Source organism: Drosophila takahashii, unplaced genomic scaffold (assembly GCF_030179915.1).
Source record: "Drosophila takahashii strain IR98-3 E-12201 unplaced genomic scaffold, DtakHiC1v2 scaffold_16, whole genome shotgun sequence".
NCBI lineage: Eukaryota > Metazoa > Arthropoda > Insecta > Diptera > Drosophilidae > Drosophila > Drosophila takahashii.
Genome location: NW_027221669.1, coordinates 1,595 through 9,872, shown reverse-complemented (window position 1 = coordinate 9,872; position 8,278 = coordinate 1,595). Strand labels below are relative to the sequence as shown.

General features: G+C 35.6%; 3 non-coding genes across 3 annotated transcripts; all 3 read right to left on the bottom strand.

Annotated features, from left to right (window-relative positions):
• Nucleotides 1–3,957, bottom strand: LOC138914252 (large subunit ribosomal RNA). Its single transcript, XR_011420113.1, has one exon. It is a non-coding gene; the product is annotated as a large subunit ribosomal RNA (ribosomal RNA).
• Nucleotides 3,958–4,355: 398 nt separating this feature from the next.
• On the bottom strand, nucleotides 4,356–4,534 carry LOC138914250 (5.8S ribosomal RNA). The gene has a single exon (XR_011420111.1). It is a non-coding gene; the product is annotated as a 5.8S ribosomal RNA (ribosomal RNA).
• A 623-nt stretch (nucleotides 4,535–5,157) lies between these two features.
• LOC138914257 (small subunit ribosomal RNA) lies at nucleotides 5,158–7,152 on the bottom strand. Its single transcript, XR_011420117.1, has one exon. It is a non-coding gene; the product is annotated as a small subunit ribosomal RNA (ribosomal RNA).
• Between the last annotated feature and the right edge of the window lie 1,126 nt (nucleotides 7,153–8,278).

Here is an 8,278-nt window from a genome sequence, read left to right as displayed (position 1 = left end):
TCGAATCATCAAGCAAAGGATAAGCTTCAGTGGATCGCAGTATGGCAGCTGCTCAACCACTTACAACACCTTGCCTGTTACAAAAGTCGTTTACAATTGATTCTAGGCTTTGTCATTGTATTAAATAATGCTTTTATATGTAACTAGCGCGGCATCAGGTGATCGAAGATCCTCCCAATTTACTATGTTACAAATTACATTGGCATCACATCCATTGTCGTTTATAAAGTAAATTATAAACTTTAAATGGTTTAGAAGCCATACAATGCAAATTGCCCCTTATTTATCATTGCAGTCCAGCACGGATACGACCTTAGAGGCGTTCAGGCATAATCCAACGGACGTAGCGTCATACCACTGTTCGCTCGAACAAGTATTGTGCCATTGGTCCGTACCTGCGGTTCCTCTCGTACTACGCAGGAATGCTGTCGCAACAACGTTTTGTCATTAGTAGGGTAAAACTAACCTGTCTCACGACGGTCTAAACCCAGCTCACGTTCCCTTGCATGGGTGAACAATCCAACGCTTGGTGAATTTTGCTTCACAATGATAGGAAGAGCCGACATCGAAGGATCAAAAAGCGACGTCGCTATGAACGCTTGGCCGCCACAAGCCAGTTATCCCTATGGTAACTTTTCTGACACCTCTTGTTAAAAACTCTTTAAACCAAAAGGATCGATAGGCCGAGCTTTTGCTGTCCCTGTGTGTACTGAACACCGAGATCAAGTCAGCATTTGCCCTTTTGCTCTATGTGTGGTTTCTGTCCGCACTGAGCTGGCCTTGGGACACCTCCGTTATTATTTGAGAGATGTACCGCCCCAGTCAAACTCCCTACCTGGCAATGTCCTTGAATTGGATCATACCTGAGTAATTGGAGTTATACCAAATTTTCAAATCAAAAATACATAAATGCACCGTTTTATTAAAGAATTTGTTTGCGATTATATAACAAACTCGTGATACTTTGATCAAGAAGCTTGCATCAAAACCCAATACCATAAGATATAATAAATATATCCGTATAATGGCTAGGAAATGATACACGTTCCATTTAATCAAGTAAGTAAGGAAACAATAAGAGTAGTGGTATTTCATTGACGATACCAAACCGAAGTCTAATATCTCCCACTTATTCTACACCTCTTATGTCTCCTTACACTGCCAGATTAGAGTCAAGCTCAAAAGGGTCTTCTTTCCCCGCTAATTATTCCAAGCCCGTTCCCTTGGCTGTGGTTTCGCTAGATAGTAGATAGGGACAGTAGGAATCTCGTTAATCCATTCATGCGCGTCACTAATTAGATGACGAGGCATTTGGCTACCTTAAGAGAGTCATAGTTACTCCCGCCGTTGACCCGCGCTTACTTGAATTTCTTCACTTTGACATTCAGAGCACTGGGCAGAAATCACATTGTGTCAACACCCGCTAGGGCCATCACAATGCTTTGTTTTAATTAGACAGTCGGATTCCCCAAGTCCGTGCCAGTTCTGAATTGATTGTTAATTGATAATCGTTATAATTAATAAGAACTAATTGGTTTGACCCAATTAGTATTCTTAAAAATTTTAGCAAGAAAGTTCCACAATTGGCTACGTAACTAACTATCCGGGGAACAAGTAACTAACATAAATGCTAGAAACTCTATTTACCCAGAACGAGCACATAAACCATGTTATTGTTTCCCAATCAAGCCCGACTATCTCAATCTTCAGAGCCAATCCTTATCCCGAAGTTACGGATCTAATTTGCCGACTTCCCTTACCTACATTATTCTATCGACTAGAGACTCTTCACCTTGGAGACCAGCTGCGGATATTGGTACGGCCTGTTGAGAAGTTTGCGTGTCCCCACCATAAATTTTCAAGGTCCGAGGAGAAAATATCGACACAACAGTATATGTCATGCTCTTCTAGCCCATCTACCATATCTCTCTGCGAAAGACTTCCATGGTAGTACGGCTATAAAACAGAAAAGAAAACTCTTCCGATATCTCTCGACGGCTTCTTTATGGTCGTTCCTGTTGCCAGGATGAGCACGAGGCCCATATTTAATAACAAACGGATACTCAACAGGTTACGGAATTGGAACCGTATTCCCTTTCGTTCAAAATTATTCAAGTATATTATATTAGCTTGATTTGTATATATTGCGTTTTTGGTTTTACTTGAAAATTTTCGGCTTTCGCCTTGAACTTAGGACCGACTAACTCGTGATCAACCACTGTTCACACGAAACCCTTCTCCACTTCAGTCCTCCAAGGTCTCATTCGATTATTTGCTACTACCACCAAGATCTGTACCAATGGCAGCTCCATGCAGGCTTACGCCAAACACTTCTACGCATACCATTGTACCTTCCTACTCACTAAAGTTTCAAAATTTATATCACAAGTAATATAAATCATCTACTTTAGCGGTAATGTATAGGTATACAACTTAAGCGCCATCCATTTTAAGGGCTAGTTGCTTCGGCAGGTGAGTTGTTACACACTCCTTAGCGGATTTCGACTTCCATGATCACCGTCCTGCTGTTTTAAGCAACCAACGCCTTTCATGGTATCTGCATGAGTTGTTAATTTGGGCACCGTAACATTACGTTTGGTTCATCCCACAGCGCCAGTTCTGCTTACCAAAAGTGGCCCACTGGGCACATTATATCATAACCTTAAACTTCATATCAAGAAAGTTAAGGTTCTTACCCATTTAAAGTTTGAGAATAGGTTAAGATCGTTTCGACCCTAAGGCCTCTAATCATTCGCTTTACCAGATAAGATTATTTTATATAATATTAAAATGCACCAGCTATCCTGAGGGAAACTTCGGAAGGAACCAGCTACTAGATGGTTCGATTGGTCTTTCGCCCCTATACTCAATTCTGACAATCGATTTGCACGTCAGAACTGTTTCGGTCTTCCATCAGGGTTTCCCCTGACTTCAACCTGATCAAGTATAGTTCACCATCTTTCGGGTCACAGCATATATGCTCAAGGTACGTTCCAGTTAGAGGCATAAATAATATAAATATCATTATACATAACTATATAGAACGCCCCGGGATTGTGTTAATTAGCTATAAATAGTTAAAAAACTAATCCCATTATTAGTCAAGTTAATTACGCTATTAGGTTTATATCCCAATAACTTGCACATATGTTAGACTCCTTGGTCCGTGTTTCAAGACGGGTCCCGAAGGTATCCTGAATCTTTCGCATTGTTAATCCTACAAGTGCATATAATAAACACAAAAATCAATGATAATCATGCCATTATATAATTCCGAAAAATTAACGCACTGTATTCATATAAATCTATCAGCACTTTATCAAATTAATAACATTTATTCTGTGTTAAAATGCAAGCAATTTAATTTGAATAAACTATAAGTTATATTTTATGATAAATTTGGTATGCTAATAGATTACAATGTCCTTATATGGAAAAAATGCACACTATTATCATAATATTGTTTAAATATTACAATTTTAATGATGAATTTTCCATAACGGATATTCAGGTTCATCGGGCTTAACCTCTAAGCAGTTTCACGTACTGTTTAACTCTCTATTCAGAGTTCTTTTCAACTTTCCCTCACGGTACTTGTTTACTATCGGTCTCATGGTTATATTTAGTTTTAGATGGAGTTTACCACCCACTTAGTGCTGCACTATCAAGCAACACGACTCTTTGGAAACATCATCTAGTAATCATTAACGTTATACGGGCCTGGCACCCTCTATGGGTAAATGGCCTCATTTAAGAAGGACTTAAATCGTTAATTTCTCATACTAGAATATTGACGCTCCATACACTGCATCTCACATTTGCCATATAGACAAAGTGACTTAGTGCTGAACTGATTTCTTTTCGCTCGCCGCTACTAAGAAAATCCTTGTTAGTTTCTTTTCCTCCCCTAATTAATATGCTTAAATTCAGGGGGTAGTCCCATATGAGTTGAGGTTGTATATAACTTTTATTTGCAATTAATTCTTTATATATAATGATAAAACATTTTATTAAATTCGTTTAAAGCTGACGTATATATATATTAATGGCATTTATTTGTAACGAATTAACGAAGAATAATAATATTGTCAACGTTTTTCATATTTCAAATCATTAATAAGAGACAATTCTAGATAATATTTTATGCTAGACATTTCTCAGTATTATTTGATTGAAAAAGAAAATATTCCTCTTCGTTTTTCTCAAAGTTTAATTACTATTGTGAGATAATGTTTTTCATATATTTGTTAATATTATGAATAAAATAATTAAATTATTTTTATCCTATAATATACCATATGCTTATAAAATTTTATTATAAAATTTGTATAAACAACTTAATTAGCATAGTCTTACAACCCTCAACCATATGTAGTCCAAGCAGCACTATAAAATTAATTAAAGTACATAACAGCATGGACTGCGATATGCGTTCAAAATGTCGATGTTCATGTGTCCTGCAGTTCACACGATGACGCACAGTTTGCTGCGTTCTTCATCGACCCATGAGCCGAGTGATCCACCGCTTAGAGTTTTATAATATTGGTTTTAAATTTGGTCAAATATGTTTTTATTGAAAGAAATTAAAAATACACCATTTTACTGGCATATATCAATTCCTTCAATAAATGTATTTATATACCTAAAATAAATGCTGCGAAATGTCTTAGTTTTATATAAACAATATATATCAAAGTATTATTTGTAATGGCATTTGTTTGTTAATATATATTGATAATTTTATATAAAACATTAACCTGAAACCAGGTACAACATTGTATATTTTAGGTTGTTGCATTATCCAATGTATGATCATCATCAAATTAGTTGGCCAATACATCTCGCAACGCGTGTATATTATGGTCCATATACACACAAAAGTTTATAATAAATATATAAAATATATTTTATTATATTAATAATTCGATTTGCTTGTTCGAATTTTATGTTTGTTTCTATTTAATTTATTTGTAATAATATTATATTATTACAATATTTCGATTTGCTTGTTCGAAATTTATTTGATCTTTTACTTTTAAGATCATATTTTTGGTATAATTATTATTATAATTATTATGTATATATATATATATATTGGTAATTTGTATTAAATTTGTATTAACAAATTTTTTTATTAACGGTAAGGATATTATACAATAATGATCCTTCCGCAGGTTCACCTACGGAAACCTTGTTACGACTTTTACTTCCTCTAAATAATCAAGTTCGGTCAACTTTTGCGAAACAACCGTAACACACAAGGCGTCACAGTGATCACGTCCGGAGACCTCACTAAATAATTCAATCGGTAGTAGCGACGGGCGGTGTGTACAAAGGGCAGGGACGTAATCAATGCGAGTTAATGACTCACACTTACTGGGAATTCCAAGTTCATGTGAACAGTTTCAGTTCACAATCCCAAGCATGAAAGTGGTTCAGCGGTTTACCCGGACCTCTCGGTCTAGGAAATACACGTTGATACTTTCATTGTAGCGCGCGTGCAGCCCAGGACATCTAAGGGCATCACAGACCTGTTATTGCTCAATCTCATTATTGCTAGACGCAATTTGTCCATTTAAGAAGCTAGTGTCCTTATAATGGGACAAACCAACAGGTACGGCTCCACTTATATAAACACATTCAAACACAATAAACATTTTACTGCCACCATGAATGAAGGCTATATAAGCTTCAACACCATAATCCTGAAGATATCTATTTAATATATTTGAGTCTCGTTCGTTATCGGAATTAACCAGACAAATCACTCCACGAACTAAGAACGGCCATGCACCACCACCCATAGATTCGAGAAAGAGCTATCAATCTGTCTTACACACTTATGTTCGGACCTGGTAAGTTTTCCCGTGTTGAGTCAAATTAAGCCGCAGGCTCCACTCCTGGTGGTGCCCTTCCGTCAATTCCTTTAAGTTTCAGCTTTGCAACCATACTTCCCCCGGAGCCCAAAAGCTTTGGTTTCCCGGGAAGCGACTGAGAGAGCCATAAAAGTAGCTACACCCAATTGCTAGCTGGCATCGTTTATGGTTAGAACTAGGGCGGTATCTGATCGCCTTCGAACCTCTAACTTTCGTTCTTGATTAATGAAAACATCTTTGGCAAATGCTTTCGCTTAAGTTAGTCTTACGACGGTCCAAGAATTTCACCTCTCGCGTCGTAATACTAATGCCCCCAAACTGCTTCTATTAATCATTACCTCTTGATCTGAAAACCAATGAAAGCAGAACAGAGGTCTTATTTCATTATCCCATGCACAGAATATTCAGGCATTTGAAGCCTGCTTTAAGCACTCTAATTTGTTCAAAGTAATTGTACCGGCCCACAATAACACTCGTTTAAGAGCACTAATGCAGGTTTTTAAATAGGAGGAACATATGAAAAAATACAAGTATTTAAACACATATAAGAACTCCACCGGTAATACGCTTACATACATAAAGGTATAGTACTAACCACAATTGTAAGTTGTACTACCCGTATGAAGCACAAGTTCAACTACGAACGTTTTAACCGCAACAACTTTAATATACGCTATTGGAGCTGGAATTACCGCGGCTGCTGGCACCAGACTTGCCCTCCAATTGGTCCTTGTTAAAGGATTTAAAGTGTACTCATTCCAATTACAGGGCCTCGGATATGAGTCCTGTATTGTTATTTTTCGTCACTACCTCCCCGAGCTGGGAGTGGGTAATTTACGCGCCTGCTGCCTTCCTTAGATGTGGTAGCCGTTTCTCAGGCTCCCTCTCCGGAATCGAACCCTGATTCCCCGTTACCCGTTGCAACCATGGTAGTCCTAGATACTACCATCAAAAGTTGATAGGGCAGACATTTGAAAGATCTGTCGTCGGTACAAGACCATACGATCTGCATGTTATCTAGAGTTCAACCAATATAACGATCTTGCGATCGCTTGGTTTTAGCCTAATAAAAGCACATGTCCCATAAGGTTCATGTTTTAATTGCATGTATTAGCTCTAGAATTACCACAGTTATCCAAGTAACTGTTAACGATCTAAGGAACCATAACTGATATAATGAGCCTTTTGCGGTTTCACTTTTAATTCGTGTGTACTTAGACATGCATGGCTTAATCTTTGAGACAAGCATATAACTACTGGCAGGATCAACCAGAATAATGTTTTCGTTCATATTCATTCATATTTTTTGAATAGAAATTAGTAATATAAATATAATAGATTTTATTTCCATTTTATATGTTCGGTTTTTCTTAAATATTGATTTTAATTCAATATTTTTTTTTTGCTTTGTGAAATAATTCTATTTTAATTCGAATACGGCCATTTTTATATGGCATTCGTATACGTTCTTTAATTTTTACTTGTTTCGCCACTAATATAACAAGTTTATAATTGATGTTAAAGAAAAAGTACAACTTTTTTATAACACAATTTTCAATATATATTGTTCTTTCTATAAGTTTTTATTATATTATATATACATATTTCATTCTAAAATATCATTTTTGTTCAACATACATAATTATTGTATCCACACATGTACAATTTTTGTTTAACCAATATAAATATTGAGTTAAATCATTTGCATTTTGATGATAAATTAAAATTTATCTTTTCCATATAACTCTCTGGTAATATATGATATAAAACCGAGCGCATATGAAATTATTTTGATCACTAATATTGCAATTATATTTTATTATAATGCTTTTTGTAAACACATTGTACCGGCAAGCGATACTCTGTGCCCAAACGACAGGGGATATAATAATTTAATATAAATTATCATATATACCTGCCACCAAAGATTAACGATAAAAGTCGGAAACAATTTGTTATTCTATATATAATAGAAACTTGACCTCTGTTTCACCTTATTATCATGGGTTTATAATATTAACCGCGTAGCCAAGTCTTAATTTCATTTAAGAAACAAATTTATATACGGATAATATTTTGATTTTAATATATGTTGTTCTATTGATAACAAAAGTATATATTATAATATATTTTGTTCAATAGTAGATGGACTACTTACTGTACCATCCTTATTTTTTTATTATTATTGATATACATTATATTGACAACAGCATATGATATTCATATGGTTTGTTCAATAATTAATTGGTGGACAACCACTGACCATCCTATAGTAGTTTTTGGCCACGACGTCTAAATATCGAAATTATTTAATTCCGTTTGCCACCCATACGATAGATATTAACTATCTATAATAATAATGTGTACGCATAAAATATTATATGTATATATATAGACCAACA